The sequence below is a fragment of the Rhyacophila brunnea genome, unplaced genomic scaffold (assembly GCF_057557595.1).
Source record: "Rhyacophila brunnea isolate RB1 unplaced genomic scaffold, BYU_Rbru_1.0 scaffold_17, whole genome shotgun sequence".
NCBI lineage: Eukaryota > Metazoa > Arthropoda > Insecta > Trichoptera > Rhyacophilidae > Rhyacophila > Rhyacophila brunnea.
This window is the reverse complement of record NW_028232827.1, coordinates 30,924,749-30,944,152: the sequence shown is the minus strand read 5'-3', so window position 1 is coordinate 30,944,152 and position 19,404 is coordinate 30,924,749.

The following is a 19,404-nucleotide window of genomic DNA, read 5'->3' as shown; positions in this document are numbered from 1 at the left end:
CTTGGACGTCACGTACACGATGACCAGCAATGACACGTGCATATTTGCGAATTAATGGCATTTAAATTAGATTTAGTGGAATATATTTTGTTAGTAATGTATCCATACAATACATTTCTTAGATATTATTGTCATGAAAGGATGATAAAAAATACTATATTATAAAAATGGGGCGGCATTTAGGCGCTGCTTAGGGGCGGCATTTTGTCTAGGGACGTCACTGTACCTGTGTAGGTGTCAGTGGGTTTAAATTAACTTCACTGACAGAATTTAATATAACGCAATATCCGGGCAAGAGTGCTGCCCGGTTATCCGAAGTCATCCGATTTTATCCGGGCTTATCCGAGTTATTGACAAGGGTAATAATGGGTGATAGGAAAGTCGCCCGGCTAACCCAAGGGGTTGAAACTGTTAAAAGGTATTAGGGTGACAGAAAGTTTTCCTGGATTCATGATAAAGTCGAAACTTTACGAAATGACTTTCTTGCGGTGTGAATATTTTGCCTATATGAAATGACATTTCCGTTTCCTTTATCGATTTCATAGAAATATTCGTCACCATTGAGAATATCAATAAAAACATTGATATAACAATTATTATTTAATGAATATACATAACTTGAAAACACCTCAGATATATAGCCACTAGAAAAATCATGTTTGAAAAAAATACGATGCTCGATGAGATTTGAATATCGCACACACTGTGCATTATCCAATTATGCTACGAGCCTCCTATCTAATTACGACAATCGTATCCGACAAATCCCGTAGCAACGTATTTTTTTCAAATATGTTTTTTTCTAGTTGTTATATTGTATCTGAGGGATTTTCAAGTTATGTATTTTCAATATATCGAATGTAACATTCACAATATCTTGTAAAAGAAATGGTTTATTAATAATTATTATGAATATTTATGAACAGCACTCATAGTAAAGTCCATACAGGTACGGAATCCAATCCCGAGCCAAAATTCTGATCCCGGGATTTCGGGATTACAATTTGACAATCCCGGGATTGGCATTTTTTTCCATTGTTAATATAAATTTTTTATATTTACAAATAACATTGATAAAATCGGTCAAAAATAAATCTAGTATAATTTATACTATTTAAGACAATTGTTGTTAATAAATATTGTACACGTTCAATCTTGGAAATACATAAGTTTAATGGAGTAAATAATATTGTAATATAAATAATAATGTGAATTTAATATGAGATTGCTGTTTTTGATAGTAAAGACTTAATGAATGGGTTAGCGAGATTTAAAATAGTAAAGCAAATAATCATGGTTTACTTATGGCCTTTCTGCTTCATAAATCTAATTAGTCAGCCAAATATGAAACTGCTGTAAAACGTATGAGATTGGTGAGAGTGGAATTATTTTGTTAAAAGTGCGAAGCATTGTTTTTTTCCAATCTTCCTCATTTTTATTAATTTATGTGAAAAAATAAAATGAATCGGCAACTTACACATGGGTATAAATCAAACTTCATTCAAACTGTCGGGGCGAACCGTCTTACGCATTATAAAATCCATCATGATGATAAAAAGAAATAGCGCAAGTACACATCCTTGCTTGACTCCTGACGTGATTTCAATTAGGTCTCTCACGCGACACTCTGTATTGGTGTAGAGAGCACTTATCACGGCGACCAGTTTCCGTGGGACACCATAGCCTAGCAGAATTTGCCACAGAGATTCACGATGAGGGCTGTCAAATGCCTTTTCATAGTCCACGAAGCAGCAGGCGACAGGTATATTCATCTCTTGGTACTGCTGCAGGAGGCATCTGAGAGTTGAAATATGCTCCAAGCAGGAGTACGTACTTAAGAATTTTATTACAAATGAAAATACTTATTATAAAATAGAAACAGTCATTAAAACAAAAAAAGTTCTTTTGTTGAGTTTTATTGTGACTAATTAAAAAAAATATGTCGAAAACTTAAAACGGGTACTCGAAATACGTATAATCATGAGGCGAATATATGAGATAAGTCAATGAATATATTATTTGGCTAGACCTACTAAGTATCTACCTACGAGATTATGTTAGACCATTGTGAATCAGCTTAGTACAGAACATAAGTGGAAACCGGACCAGTCATCTGAAATATCATTTAATGTAAAATAACCACCCTGTGTTATGGCTTTTGTCTAGACTAAACTTTAGGTCAGAGGTGTGTAACCAATACAGGTTTATAAAAGTAATTTCAAAAAGCTATTAGATTGATGTATCTATTAATATAGTGCATTTAAAAGCCTGGTTCAAACCGATATATTCTAAAAAAAAAATTTAGTGGTCTGTATAGATAGGATAGGGTAGGAATAGCGGTAGTGGGGTAATACGAAAACTAACCTTGCTGTTATTTGTTTACGATGAGAATCTCACTATGTGGTTTTTGCGCTGCTGGCCAAACAATAACTTAATTTTAAATTACCCCTATTGATAATTATCGCATTGACTGCTTGTAAAATGGAGGTACCTATCGCGTTTAGGGCCGGTAGAATATTTATTACTGCATATGCGCGTAGATTCTTGTGGTAATTCCATGAAGATAACAAGGAAGTTGTTAACATGTGTTTGGCGTAAATTGTAAGGTACCATCATGACCCCCACATACTGAAACGGGCCCCTAGGACAGGATCTTTGGCGGCCCCCCTACCTATCACTAGGGTTAAAGGCAGTGTGACTCTCTATAAAAGCGTTTTTCTAAACGGTGTTCTAGGTAAAATTAAAGGTATTCAATGTATTTTATGAAGTTTTCGAATATTGACACAATAATAAAAATTTGCATCACACAACTACATATTTGAACATGTTAATATTATTAAACTAAAATAGCGCCGCAGGCGACTTTTTTACCATTAGAGAAAATTTGTGATGTGCGTTTATCTCACTTGTTAGGTCGACCCGCCACGATGGGCCCCTAGGCTAGAGCCCAGTCAGCCCCCCTTTATGGGGGCCATGGGTACCATTGATTGTAAAATTGATGTAATTAAAAACGAAATAAGCAAGAAGTATTTAAAACAAAATAAATTAATGAATATGTACCTACAATATGATTAATGGATACCCTATTCTTAGTAATATTATGTCATTTTTCGAACAAAAAATGCCTCAATCTAAGGCAAGTATTTACCTATATACAACTAACCGGCGCAGTGTGAGGCTGGGCCCATAGTACATGCCTAGTCCAATTTCCAGGAAATCCTAGAAGACACGATGTCATCCATCAGTTTGCCAATTTTCACATCAGCGCAATCCTACATGAATACTAAATTTTTCGTACCTATAGGTATAGCTTGTATAATAATATTGTTTTTTCATGCATTGTTACCCCGAGCAAGTTGAATAAGAAACAGACGGAAAATCTTTGTACTATTTTGTTCACATACATCCCTTTAGGTCAGTGGCGAAGACTTCATACCAGGCAATTATTTAAAGCCTATCTTCTTAAGAAAAATAATTTTTAATTTTATATTAACATATTAAATAATATAATCACATAATAATATATTCAATATGCCCAACGACATCTATCGTATAATTGTCATATTAATTTTACGATATTATCCACTATTTCAATAAGAACTATTTATGGCATGTCTCGAAGGTTTAAAAAAATAAGCGACATCTCGTTTCGCTTCACATATTGTATGGATTACGTTCGCGTGAATCGAAAACTTTTTTTATATGAAGTTTGTTTCTCATAATTTCAACATGTCTGCGGCGGCCCATATAAATTGGTAATCTATTTAAAGAGCGCTTACATTTTACGTAAGTGCACATTTATTCAAAATAATTTATAAGATAATTTGAAAAATAATTTCTATGGGATTCAATCACATATAAATATTGATCATTGTTAAAAATAATACATAATTTATCTCGTGATTTTTATTTGTCAGTTAGTTTATTCATAGACTAAGACAATTTATTCAGCCAATTATGTCAGTTGAAATCTGATATTGTATTTAAGTCTGTGTTTTAAATATAGAAGTATTTTAAAATGTCTAGTTTACAGGTTAAATTATAAATTGTTATGGAACAGATTCACAACAACGGATATTTTCAAAATATTTTGAGCGTATCTTGCGTTTATATGTAGGAAAATACATGTTCCAAATTAATTGCTTAATTTTATACCATCAGTGAGCTTTTGAAATTTCATCGGTTATTGTATACCTACCTATTCATCAGTAGTTATGTCGGGTTTAGGACAATTTGGCACCGGACAACTAGACGCCACGGAATTCGAAAATAAATAGACGTTAGGTACTTATAGGTACTTAAAAAAAATATTATTATTATTTATATTTAAATGATTATATTATGATTTAATAGTTGGTGAGAATGTAAATATGCAGACGTAAGTATCAACGAAAAAAGAGTTTTTTATTTTATATAAAGCCTTAGGCATGGTAATTCTCAATCCGTAATCCCAAAGAATATATTATGTTAAGAGTAAAATGAATTAAAACTACTTAGTAGTATATAGAAACTGATTAAAATAACTTGTCTACGTTCTGTATAGTTGTCTACGATAGTGCGGCGTCCAATTGTCCGGAGTCCAGTCGTCCCATTCCCGTTATGTCGGATTATCTTATTATTTTCCGTAAATACAACTAACAAGTGTGCTTTCTCCACAGCCTACCTATTTCCAAAAGTCACCCTTCGCCACTGCTTTAGGTATGTAAATATATATCTTTAATCATGAATTTGGAAATGCTAAAAGGTAGATCAAACATGAATCACTTGAAACATCTAAAAATACACAATCAATAAAAATGTTAAAGGTCGGATTCAAACATGTATTTGAAGAGTTTGATTCAAGCTCTCAAAGACAGGCTTTCATAGTCCGAATTTTTTAAATAAAAATATTACAATCTCACCTACCATTTCGAGGATATTACAACCTTGTGCTACCGATACGGATGTATGGGCATATCGAATTATTATTCAATAAAAATCTGATTTTTTTTTGATTCAGGAAACGTAACTTTAATATTATTCGTTTGTTTTACTCTATTTTTCCCCCAGAAAGAGGTTCTATATTATAGTGTGTTATATTTTATATGTTGTACAAACAAGAACGGTCAATTAACATCGTTATATTGATCAATAAATAATTTTTTCTAATGGTTATAATATATTTTCTCAGAAAGTGTTTTTCAAAATTATGTATGTTCGATAATTAGAATGGTACATTCTTAAATCTTGTGAATTATTCGTTGAATAAAAGAAATAGTTAATTATAAATTATTAGCAAGTTCAAGTAAGTTACATCATAAAAAAATATTGGAGATCTCCACGACGTCCGTTAGTAATTTAAGTAATAGGTATCTACTTTGATTTAATAAACAAAAATCGATTGCCAAAGTAGCTTGATTTAGAAGAGCGCTGATGAGTGGGTATTAAAAGTGGCCAATAGTTAAAATTTGTTGCAATTAGTATGTCACTGCGTAGCATAGAGGTAATGCGCGGATGGGACGTAAACCCGGGAGATGCAGGTTTCGATTCCCTGCTGGGGTGGCTTACTTTTTTCATAAAGATTTTTTCTATTGGTTATAATATATTTTCTCAGAAAGTGTTTTTCAAAATTATGTATATTCAATAAACAACCGTTGAGGGAGTGGCTAGTAAAAAAACACACATTTTATGCATTTATATTTAATTTAAAACTAATGTAATTATATCAAATTTAAACATAACTTACAAATTCGTGTCGGTTATATAATAAACTAGTAGTACGATTTGGCACCGGTGCAGAACAGATTAATAAATAGAAATCAGATAGGCTATCACTCACTATATTTTGAAGAAGGGTTTTGAATGTATGAGTGTAATACGAAAATGAAACATACATTGTAGACAATAGTGTGTATTGCAACCTTCAAATACACCAATATTGAATGATCGTCAGTGCATAAACCGAGAGTAGTTTTCAGAACAAAAGAAAAGCAGCTGAGAATGCCGTATTCTTGACACGTGTTTAAGTTTATCCCATATTCTTCCACGCACGAGATCGGTTGCTTCTTACTCTACACCCGTTAGATATTTTAGTTCCCATTAATTCTGTCTTCCCTAGGCACCACCGGCCTTCCTGAATACAATACTGATATAATAAATAAGGTATACTGATATATTTCACATATCTTAGCTGCACCACATTAGAGATGAGCATCACGTTAGAGTCATTGAGCGTCAATTTTATTTGACGAAGATAACGCGATCGTTCAGTCAGATTCAAAAGGGGGCCTCGAAACAGTTCAGACCGGTCATTCAATTAATAAATTATACCGAAATTATAAAAAAGATACGCATTTCTCACATTTTGAGTATACAACATTACCTTGATCCTTGCTATTATGGTCTAGATCTAGAATATAGCCACATAGAACATAAGCCACTAATATTATTATGTCATAATTATTGACCTTTTTAATAATTACTTGATAGGGAAGAGATACATTGTTTTTTTTACTTTGTACTTTGGTAGTTGAAATTTATTTAATTTTTTATAGTGGGGGGCACAACACCAGTCAGTGCCTTGGGCCTCTAAGTCCCGCCATAAAATATTGCAGTTTTTTTGGGAGACAATTGCGTTAAATGGTTCTTTTTCACCATCATTAAATTCACCAAAAAATATAAATAGTGAGTTTTTCCACCAAATATGTCAAATAACTTGTTAGAAATAGATTCTTGTACCAGATGAAGATGGCGACATCCATTTGCTCCAAACCGACAGTGATTTACTGATAAAAAGTGTTTTAATTATTGTTCCTCCCTAAGCGGTCTTTTAATCTCGATTTTTATTATTTATTTTCTAATAATTATTCTCAAAGGGAAAAAAATGTGGACGGTCCCTTCCTTAGACCAATATCGTATGCAATCAAAAAACTGAAATGAAATAGCATATGAATATATCTCGTACTTTCTCAAAGTAATGCGTCCCCCTTGTTTTCACAGTGCAACGGAAAGATGTTATTGGTGTTTTATATGGGAATCTGGATTTTCGTAAAAGAATTCCAAAGAGAATATGCTGTAATTTGCATTTGAAATGCTGTAAGTAACTCTGGCTGTTCAAAACGTTTAGATATATTATGTGAAAAACTGTATTCCTTTTGGTTGCTTCACAGTAAAAATATTGAGATGAAGAAAATTTTTTTATTACTTCTACAGTAAGTTATATTGACAGCTCTTTTTACAACGTTTTTCTTAGGCCGTATTCTTATTTGTCCGGTGGTTCTTTGTCCGGTACACATCTTGCAATCGATTTTTAACTAACTTCCTGACTAACTAGACATTTGAAACTTTTAGAATATATCAGAACACGATGCCAATGCATTTTTAAATTCATTTTCAGTTAATTCTGTTTTGTATGAAAAGGTATTTCGACACCATTATTGGTTGCTCTGGGGTCTAGCAACTAAATTATTAAAATATATACGTGCGTTACTATGGAAATCAATATTACATGTCAAAATGACATTTCAGTATTATTTCTATTAAGTACATTTTTTTGATCGTTTAAGCTAGTTAAGTCAAGTTTATATGATTCAACATAAAATTTAAAAACGTTGTATATAAAAAGTTCTTTTTATCATGTAATTATTTATTCTTTATAAAACCCATCATCAGAATAAGTTTATTTATCCATTGGGTTTGTTCACCATTTAGGTTTTTCGTCGCTTTACGAATAGGTTTCTAAATACATATTATATTTTTGTATTATCCTTTCCATTGACAAAAATATAGGTTAGCTGTTGACGCTTTGATTGGGTTACCACTATTATTTTCGATTTACGTTATTATTCATCTATTATGATCATTTAAATTCAATAATAATCATTGACAGCTTTCGTGGTGCAGTGCGTAAGGCTCTGGCCTTCCACCCGAGCGTTCTGGGTTCTATTTCCGGTGGTTTGTGATTGTTTACAATTACTTACAACAGCTTTGTACGAAAAAACAGTGACATGGTTATTAATAATACTAAAAAAAAATCATCATTAGCCGGGGTCAATCCACTGCTGGATGAAGGCCTACGCTAGCTCTCTCCATACTTCTTGGTCCTTAGTATTGCTGCCACATACATACTTAGAACTTTATTAGTTGTTTTAAAAATTAGGAAAATATACTCTACTTAGCTCACTCATGTAGTTTGATTTAGTTTTTAACAATTTTGATATGTTTCTACTGTTTTTATTATGTGGTATTTTGTTAAAATCTTTACTTAAATTAATTGTTCCCCCCCCTCATACTATGTTGTGAACGTCTTGAATTTATAATTTATAGTGTTCGTTATAGGTATAATAAATAAATTTGAATGCTAGATATACACCTTTCCATGTTATGTTGCTCGAAGTTTTTGGACTTCATTTACGTTAAGAGTACATATTTTAGATGAATAATACGTGGGCTCTGGAGTTGCCATTTCATAACTTTGCACTCCGGTTCTTGGATGAGAATTATAATATAATATATTCGAAAATTATTTCTTTTACATATACTATATATTAATTTGTTTTTTACTAAGAGGCGTATATATAATTGTATAATAACTACACAAAGAGGCGTATGTATAATTGTAGTAAAAATGCAAAAAAGGCGCAACGTTATAAAGCGCATACTGTTATGAAATATTATTAGATAAAATATGTGAACCAATATAATTATTTAATATATTACAATGTAAGTCAATAACTGACCAGAATCCCACAGTAACATGCTATATTGTCAATATCACAAGGGATGTTTTTCAATCAATAAATAAGGGATACCTTTTAGAATAAGTACCGATTATAGTTAAGATTCATTGTGAGATTTTTAAGAGTAGGCATATTCCCACAAGTTGTATTGTAAAAAGTAATAATACATTGTGATGTTATATCCTGGGGTCAATATTTAGGATGCTTTGTGTAAAAATTTATTGATCGACCCAGTGAAGCATTTGGCTAGGACAGTGGTCGGCAAACCACGGCTCGCGAGCCACATGTGGCTCTTTGGCTCTTTGGGTGTGGCTCTGCCACAAATGACCACGTACGGGCTAAAACAGTGAAAGATATAACAGTCAACATGTCTTTAAATATAACCAACCAGCAAGTCGAAGATCTTAAATTGGTTTCAACTTTATCAAAAGTAGTTAACGTGACTCTTGTGACATAAATGATACAGCACAAGTTTCACGTTTTGTACAATTTATTTCATTTACAGGTCCAAAGTAAGAAGTTGTAGGATTATTGCCATTCAAATATCAAACACGTGGAGAGGATATTGCAAATGCTGTAATTGAGTGTATGGAAAAACATCATATTCCACTCGATAAAATTGTGTCAATTTCAACAGCAAGTATGAGCTAAGTATGCTAACATACAAACCTGACTTATCCAAACTTTTCAAGGAGATGCAAGGCCATTGATCACATTAAGTGTTTGTTAGTAATTGTCATGATTTAATTTTTTAGATACCTTACCTACAATTTAATTTTTATCAATAAATAAGATCATTATGTATTAAGAAATTTGGCTCTCAAAAAAATCTCAATCGATGTACTGTTGATATTTGGCTCTGTTGACTAATGAGTTTGCCGACCACTGGGCTAGGGCATGAAATAAGGAACAGGCAGGATAGGTTGGTTTGACTCCAACAATGAGAAGGTTGATGCGTGTATTAAACGAACCCTGGTTTTATTATCTCCTTCCAAATAAATATTGATTTAATTACTACAGATAAGTTACAAGTTATAATTTAGATGTGTGAAATCACGAGTATGCGTTCTGATGGATTACGAGTTGATCGGGTGAAGCAAACGATAACCTTACGGTTTAACCTTTGATAACTGAATAACTATGTTGCTTCCTTCTACTGAGTATTTTATATTGATTCGATACAATAGAAAATGCTGCTATCAACTACTTGAATATTTTTGATAATAATGCTTATGAGGTTTATTGTGCAATGCATGATTCGTTTCGTAAATTATAAATAATTGATTTTAATTTGAATAATTATGCAGTTTTAATAATTGATCAAGATTGATTTTCATACAAACAACTTTTGTGCATATCATGGTAAACTTACATAGCGTTATTTATTAATTTGCGATATTATTGATTAATTGAATTATTATATTATTTTGCTAAATTAGCTTTCTGTTGAAATTTGATTGACTCACATAAATCGCTTGTTTTGCAATTTTAACAATATTATGTTGCAAGATACATTGTAGTTATAAATTAATGGTTTCCTGCCAAGTCATGCTGGATGGTAGGGTATTCACCCCTACAAGCACATTGACCATGTGAATATATCGCAGGTACAATAAAATAAGTCTATTGTGAAACTTACTACATAACATGTTGCGCCATGCTATTAGGACGGACTTTTGATACAAATCTCATACCAAACTTACGTATAATAAATATCTGTTTATACAATTGTCAAATAAATGAATTAAAAATAAAGTATTTTAATAAGATAAAATCGTTAATTACTTATTTTGAACTAATTATAAAAGCCTGGTCAAACCGTGCTATAACAATACTCTAACATACATTTTTAATGCTTTGCACAATGGGAGGTCAGTTTTCAGGGGCATTCCACGCTGTATATTGTAGAGATACAAAATTTGGTTAAATTACAGATGTACCTAATGACGTCGTTACATAGCTTGACCAGAAAATTAAATGAGACGTTTTAATAAATTATTTTCCGAACAGGCCGCAAAGCGACGCAACTAACTGTCACAGTTAACTACGAGCAGGGCGAGGCCTCGCGGAGGCTTCGAAGGGTTGTAGGCTGTAGCGTTGGAGGAAGCGGAAACTGCGCCCGACAAACTTCTGTCACCGGATGTTGATAGCAGGGGCTCGCCCGCGGAAAACTCTTCGGGAAAATTGTACATATTTTCCGTGAATGTAATATATACACTTTGTGAAATGTGGTAGGATTTTTAACCTCGGGTAAGCTTTTGGGAGTGTTGGAGTTGCCGCAGTGAAGCAGTGGCAAAGCGTCCACCTAGGCAACCGTATTTGATTACGATACGTACGCGCGGTCTATAGAAGGGAACAAATGGGTTGGAATAATCATAATGGTAACAACTACTCCTCGTAAAAACTATGTTAATATAACTCCTTGTTATGGATTATTAAAAGTTAGGACCGGGTTCGTCCAATTAAATGAACATTATCAACTAAATCAATTGGTATCCAAGTGGATAGTAACCAAGTTATGTTAATTATTATGCGTTTATTTATTTTATTCTACACAGTTTCATATTTTAAACATTCGGTAAATAAAGTCTGGTACTTAAATAATACATTGTGCCTATATCAACAAATAATTTTATTATTTCTTTATGTTTTTTTAGTATTTGGAGGGGTACAAGCATTATATATGGTCTTGGTTAGTTTTTTTTTAATTCATTAAGCTCTGCCTAAGCTAAACCATATGAGATAAAAAATGTTCTTCTATCTATAAAATATTGAAGACCATGTATTTTCAAATTTATAAACCTATAAATAAATGCGATATAGTTCTTCACACAAAAAAGCCCACTGCAGGTACCACATTTCCAATATCATAAATGGAACAACTCCGCTCTTTACATAAATTTTCTTTATTATATAGAAAGGAAGCTAAAATAGTCTATTAATTAATCATAGTGCAGCTTATTTGCAAAGTGTATTTTTGAAATTGTTAAATTCCGCTCGATAGTTAAATTATTAAGTTTGTTCTCCTTCCTGAACAATTTGCCCAAGTGGAGTTTTTAAAAATCGATATATTTTTTGACTATTTTATATTATGGCTTGGTTTAAGCAGGGTTTAATTATTTTTTAAAAAATCTAACGAACACTATCTGCATAAATAGTCTTCATAATAGTTCAATGAAAACAAATACGTATGACTGACAAAGTTAATGTCGAATCTTAACAGCCTACCCCCACCCATCGCCAGTAGTATATAATAAGGTTTTCTTCAAAGTATTTTTATTTTAACTTATCTTGCCACAGTATAAAGTGCAAGACATACCTATAAACAGAGTGATATTTTAAAGGAGAGGGAATCGTAGCGTTTACCCCTCAACGTATTCCACATGACAATAATGATAATTTTTGATTTATTCGCTTTACGCGGAAGCCGTTTGCGCTAAAAGTTTCGCGGAAACTATTTATTCTTACGGTCTGCATTTCGTCTTCGAGAAAAATAACACGGATTTTAACGCCGCAATCTTACGAATTGCGCTTTCGCGTAGACGTTGACTTATGGCACTTATGCCTTTCCCCCTACTTTTCGCTACAAGATAATATTTATGAATTAATGTAGTGAGTATTAAATAGAAAATTGAAGAAAAGCGCAGAATTGTATCCCTAAAAATAACAAAATAATATTTAAAATAAAGTAGGTGAGGATAATTTTTCAATTAAATATATTTATTTCTTAACATTTTGTGGACATTATAAATTATAAGTTTAAGACGTTCACAACATGACATGAAACATTATTATAAAGAATAAAGAAAAATAAAAGTAATAAAAGGGATAAAAACGAAAATATAAAATGAGAACATAATATAAACAAACAAAAGTAGTGAAAATACAATTATACATCTATAGAAGATCAAAAAAGTACACCGAGTTTGCTAAGGAGACCCTATTTTAAGAATTTATAAAATAGCGTCCACCCCAACTCACCCTCACGCAAGTGGAATATATCAACACCCGAAGTAATTTGGTTGAACATAGTTATCGCCCTCCCAATTGGCATTACCAGTGGCAGGTTGGTTCTGCACCTTGGGAGAATAAACAAGTGATGTTTTATATTTCTAAGATAGTTATCAGGGACACACAGGTCAACACTGCCCAGAATGGTAAAGTTCTCATTTATACCTCGTATAAGTCGAAAAAAATACTATAATATTTAGTTTATTCTGAAATTTCGCCCTAACAAATTATCGTACTATTTATCATAATAAAGGGTTATCAAATTATTACTATAGATTTTAAAACGTGATAGTAACCATATTTTTTCTTTTGATTCCCACCAAAATTGACATTTGTGTTCAGTATTGTATGGCTAATCATCATTGAAAGATATAGTTATCCAGCGTATACAAGTTGTTAAAATTTATTACAACAATAATGAATCTATTCGAGCTATATTTCGGACATAATGTAAAATTTTTAGTCAAAATAATTGACTTATAGAGTTAGCTATTCATAATGTAATTGAAAAATTCGAGTCAAAGTGTAATGTTTGTGATTTTAAAAATTCAACCCGTCAAAAACGTAAACGTACTACTGAGAATATCGATGTTGTGAATCAAAGTGTGGATGAAAATCGAGAACAATCAATTACATGTCGTTGTCGAGAACTTGGACTTTCTTATGACATTGCTGGAATATTTTTCATAAAAAATTGTATTTGATTGAGTATAAAATGTAAGAATATAACCGAATAACCATTTGGTGTGTCAAAATTTAGCTGATTGGGCTTTAGAGCAACTTGAAGCAGACCAATTATTTCATGAAACAAATATTTTAAGCGATGAAGCTCATTTTTGGTTGAAAAGCTTCGTAAATAAGCACAATTGTCATATTAGGAGTAATGAAAACCCACATGGACAATATTAATAATGCTACGGGTTTTTACTGACACAGGCTCTGCATACTACTCTATGCAAAGAAGGGTGTTAGATGGCCGAATCATCCGGGTAATGATCTTCAGTCATGAAGTACAAAAATACGAAAACCCCACAGAATGTGCCAAGGTAATGGCGCGTGCGGATTTTTTTACGATAGCGTGACCACTCAATAAAAATAAAATAAGTTCTATTGTCGAACAAAAACTTCTTGTGTACGTGTTAAAATTACTGTGAACTAACAAGCTCCTCCTATGCAGTTAATCATACTTCCGTTTCAAATGAGGAACGCCCCTAAATTTATGATTTCATTTTACGCTTCTGTGGTATAAGGGTCTATCAATTTACGTAATTTGATGGTTTTTTATAATAAAAACATTTATAAAACGATTAGGAGTGATATTAAAATTATTATTAGTAAACTTTTGATTTATTGCGAAGAAGAAAAGGAGTCGCATCTAAAAAGAGAGCTAATACTTTATTTATACACGCGTTGGCGCCATGACAGGTACGTCATTGAGAAGTCTTCCATATGCGACTACAGTGACTTCCGGTTATCGACGCGATCTTGTTGTCGGACGGTAACATTGCATAGCCCACAAGAATCAACGGGATGGACAGTTTTCGTTGATTATTCAGTTTATTACGCTTTTGGCTTGATTAGAAGTCGACACACCCAGGCCTCTTACCTTTCCTTTTTGTCGTTGGTACTATTGCCAATCGATTCGAAGTTGTTGTCAGTTTCTAGATAAGAATGTAAAAAAAACAAGCCGTCGATTTACTTTTCTAAAAGACGACAAGCAAAATATTTCACTGGATTGATAGTGCTGGAGCTTTTATTTTTGCGTAGTTTAAGGAATGCTATATAAACCAATATTCCATTTTAACCAATATTCCATTTTCAATATTACACTTCGTACCACGCCAAAATTATCTGAGTATTCTCATTAATAAAATAAATATAATTGAAATCAACTTTACGAAGTACCACATGTCAATATTATCCAATCACTCAAACCTTATTAAAGTCGATTGCTTTTAAAACTGAAAAGTTGTCTGATTTATTTTTAAAACAAATTTAATTTAAAAAGCTCTGATACTTTATTATATAAATAAATTGCACAAGTAAGGACAAAGAAGTGTATAAAGTTACTTGAAAACTTTGTTAAATCATAAGTACTGTTTACACCAGCATAAAAATTAAAAAGTTTGTTGCTTACGTCGACAGTAGAGTAACTAACCAATCGCAAACAAACAATAAATAAACAAACAAACAAACAAACAGTCGGTACATACACTAACAGCGTAACAACACTACAGTATGGCGCAGAGTATCCGAATTTATTATTTTGAAATTCTCAATATAGGGAAACTTTTCTGGGTGCTTTCTGCTCTTTGCCAGGAGTAACACTTTGCGACAAATATATTATATTGTAATTTTCTTAGAAATTCTTTAGTGAACGATCTAGGGAAACGCAAACTATATATGCTTGCATATATCGCTGTGCTGGAACCAGAATATAAACATTACTATATATTTCAATCCAAAGAGGCGCACAAACGGGTCCGGACCGTACCCGGAACGGAAAAAATACAAATTATTTACGTGAATGTAAAATTACTTCTTCTTCCTCCTCTTGTTATTCTACGACAGTACTTCTCAAACTGGGGGGCGCGGTGGTACTGAGGCTCCTGCCAAGGAGCTGCGAAATATTTCAGTATTTGAAAAATCAAAAATCCTAAAAACGTGAAACTGGACGATACCTGATTCAAATCAGTCACAATCTCGAGGTCGAATTTTCACATGATCACAATAGTTTATCCGATATGGATAATAATTGTAGAGCTTAGTAATGAACTCATGATAAAAAATCAGATCTTTTTTCCCACTTTAGTGATGAAAAATGGACGTGTTTTGCTTCATATTGTGCAGATTTTTTTGACAAAGTAAATGAATTGAATCTTTCTCTTCAGGGAAAAGATATCAACATTTTAAAATTATTGGGGAGCCTTGGATTTTTTTTTCTGATTTTGGGGGCCGTGGTATGAAAAAGTTTGAGAAGCACTATTCTACAACATGCCAAAATTGTGACCACTAGTATAGTGTTGTAGTGGAGATGGGGTAATTCAACTAATTACGAAATAATTTTTATTTAAAAAATATATATATATATATATATAAATCGTTATCCATCAAGTTGTTGTTTATTGAACGCACAGAACAGATAATAAATAGAATATCGATAGGCCATATTTAATACGCCGCATGGTGAATCAGGATTTTGAATGTGTGAGTGTCCTACGAAAATGAAGCACGCATTATGCACGTGCAATGGTGTGTGTAATACACCAACATTAAGTGAGCGTAAATGCATAAACCGAGAGCAGTTTTTAGTATTCGACGTAAAACGTATTATTGACACGTGTGTTAGTTTAGCCCGGATTCTTCCTTACTCGAGTCGGTTATTGGTTACCTGCTATCGCCTTACCCGTTATGTATTTCAGTTCCCATTATTTGTGAGTTCCCTGATTGAACGCCTTCCCAGTCATAAGTTAAATATTTTTTAGAAGATACAGTAGGAAAAGTTACGATTTTTCACAATTTGAGTGTAATTCAAACTAACAATAATTCTATTTTATTGTATTTTTGCATTTAATGTGCGATTAGGCAAAAATAAATAAATCAAGTTGGACACATGATTAAAACCGCTATTGTTGAAAATACATACATGTAAATTGCTGTCAAGTTGTTAAAAAAATGTATTGTGTCTCTGATAAGTACAATTGATTTCTTTGAAATGTACACAAATACGATGGCAAGTAGGTACGACAGACGAGTTGTACGATTGTCAAATAAGTCCCTTTTATCATCTCCATCGGCAGTAAAATCGTTAAGAGTCTGACTGTAGTACCAGAGCCGTCCGCCTTAGCGACTTGTGTACTTTTCAATTTACTTTGCATCAACAAAAAACAAACTTGACGACTCAGTCGGAATGCGAGAGGTAAATAAAAGCCGAAGTGGGGCAGGTGAGGGGTGGGGGCGAGGGCCATCTTTATGTAGCACAGGGTGACCAATATTTTTATAACAGTTTAACGGAGGAATTCGAGGAAAAATTCGATTTTTGAAAGGAAAAAGGACTTAACCCACATAAATAAAATTCTACTAGCTACGATACAAAAACATTGTTGTTACCTATGTTTTTGGTATGAACTTGAAGTGCATGGTAATTAATAGGTTGGTTTTTATAATTCCATATCTGATATTAATTATAGAGTTAATTAAAGAAAAACTAAGAAAAATATATTTTTAACACGTCATTTTTTTTTAAATTACGAGCTAAATTAAGATAATAATTCGGTATCTGCAGCATGTATCCTTTGGACACAACATTTATTTGGTTGTGTGCAATGAATGTTCTTATCCAATAAAACCTATTTTGAAAAAAACTGAGGGATAAATCCTTTTTCTTTTCTAGAGTGTCAATATTGGCCACTAGTTCGACTTATTGGATCCATACTCTGGGTCTACACAGATTGAAGAAAATAAATATTACCTATGTAAATTTTTGCTAGACCTGTGTTTCGAGGTCGGACCTATCACATTATATTATATAAGCCAACACGCTACGTCAAACAACGTCAAGGGGTGTTATAAATCTAACAGATAGGTAGGTACTGATACATACAAAAAATATACCACTAATTTTATTAAGTATATTGTTTCATTACCTTCACCTTCAATAATAATTATTTTTAGTTTTAGTTAGTTCGTCCAATTAGATTGTTTAGCAGTTTTGTAAAAGCTTTTGTTATTTATTAAACTTATTATTCACTCTTTTATAATCATGTAAATTCCACCAAAGCACATTATTTGAGTCCATGGCAGTCTCAGTCTAAGATCACTCCTCCTGAGATATTTGAAGTCACAATACATACTAACGCTTTACAATAAAACGTAGGGTGCGGGCGGCTGTGGATTGGTGGGGAAATTAACTTTAATATTGTCAAGATTAAACTACGATTTTTGGGTGGTACGTGGACAAATGTTTGACGCGTCAATTGAGCTAAATTGATTTTAGGTTTCCCATCTCCACCCGTCATGTATGTAAAGCCGTCGATGTGCAAGGCTGTCTTTCATGACGCTTAAAACGTGTCTGAAAAAAAGATTTTACTTGCTCATTATGCTATCCTAATATAGAGCCGCACGGGAGTGATGTAACAATCATACACCGTGGTGCTTACAGAAAGAATTTAGACAGAAAAGAAAATGAATGAACTGGCTCAGCTAGTCTCAGTGACATTAATTAATGTCATCTGTATCCGCATACTGAATATCAAGATTTGAATGCGATGATGAATCGGAATTAACTGTCGGAATTTATTAAATGCCTCAAAGTGGGCTACTGTTTATACCAAATCTTCGTGCCCAATTTTGGTCGTGCGTGGACGGACCCTGACAAACAGCACCGCTCGCTCATAATTCATAGGTAAGAAATCCCTCTCTTGGTCTTGGTGGTCATGCTCGCAGGTGCAATCTGGCCGGTGAGGAACTGGCTAGTCCAGTGTGTGGTTCGACGTATCTTCATCTGACGCTTGCAGAATACATGATCAAAAACTATTATTATCGCGATAACGCTCTTTTTTCCGGAGAAGGGCTCAATTAACATTCTATTTGAAGTATTAAAAATGTTGCCATTATTTCGTTAGTGTTTGAACAGGGGCGTTAGGTGATAATATTTTCAGCGCTGTTATTAATGTTTAGAATTTGAAGGTTGGCTGCTTGTTTGAGGCGGAAATAATGGCGGAAAAGCGGACAAGGCTAGGCGCCGGTTGTCGAGACGCACCTACAACTTTGTGATAGTTCAACTTACTACGCGTGCCGTATTAGCATTGTAATAGCAACTCGAACTCAGGTGTATTTTTGACAAATTCAATTTAAAAAAAATATTCCCTCGGTAGGTATTAACTGAAGTGATTTCCCGTTGCCTCCTCTAGTGTTACCTTATATTAATTGATTAATAAGAGATGTTCCGTAGGGGTAGGCAGTTCATGCGTTGTTTTTTAGGGGCGGGAATACGATCAATACAAATTTTGAAAGCAGTCGCGGTTTTCCATGTGTCGACATCTTAGTTTTAAAAAATCACAAGGGGCTCCAAACTTTACCTGTGACTGTACATAAAATCACTGCCTTTAACTGTTTTTTAAATACTCCAAACCTTAGTAGATGATGTGTATGAATTTTTTTAAAATATACGTTGCATTTGTTTTTTTAAGTGCTTGAAATAATAAAATATAAGGGTATCCACCTAACAATTTCGCATACAATTTGAGACTCAAATTAAAGGGACGGCATTTGAAGCCTACTTGAGAACGGCACTACGCCTAAGGACATTTTACTGTGGTTAGTTTTAGGGGTTGTAGATTCTCTATTTGCGTCACCTCTATAAATAATATTATGTTATAAATAACATAGTGTGAACATCACCAGAGTTTTGAAGGTTTTAATATGTCATTGACATTCCATGTTTCGACATGACAAATAACTGACTATTAATGTTCAATATGAATCATATTGTTTTCATTTAACGTAGGTAGTTAAAAAAAATGTTCACACATTACGCCGAATGTGCGAAATTGACTATTACATGAAATGGGCAAAATTTTGCCTAAATCAATCGAATTCGGCAGTATTTTTTCTGCGTAGTTTATGCATTGGACACATTAGATAGTAGCGCTACGGTGGTGTTTTTTGCAACTAA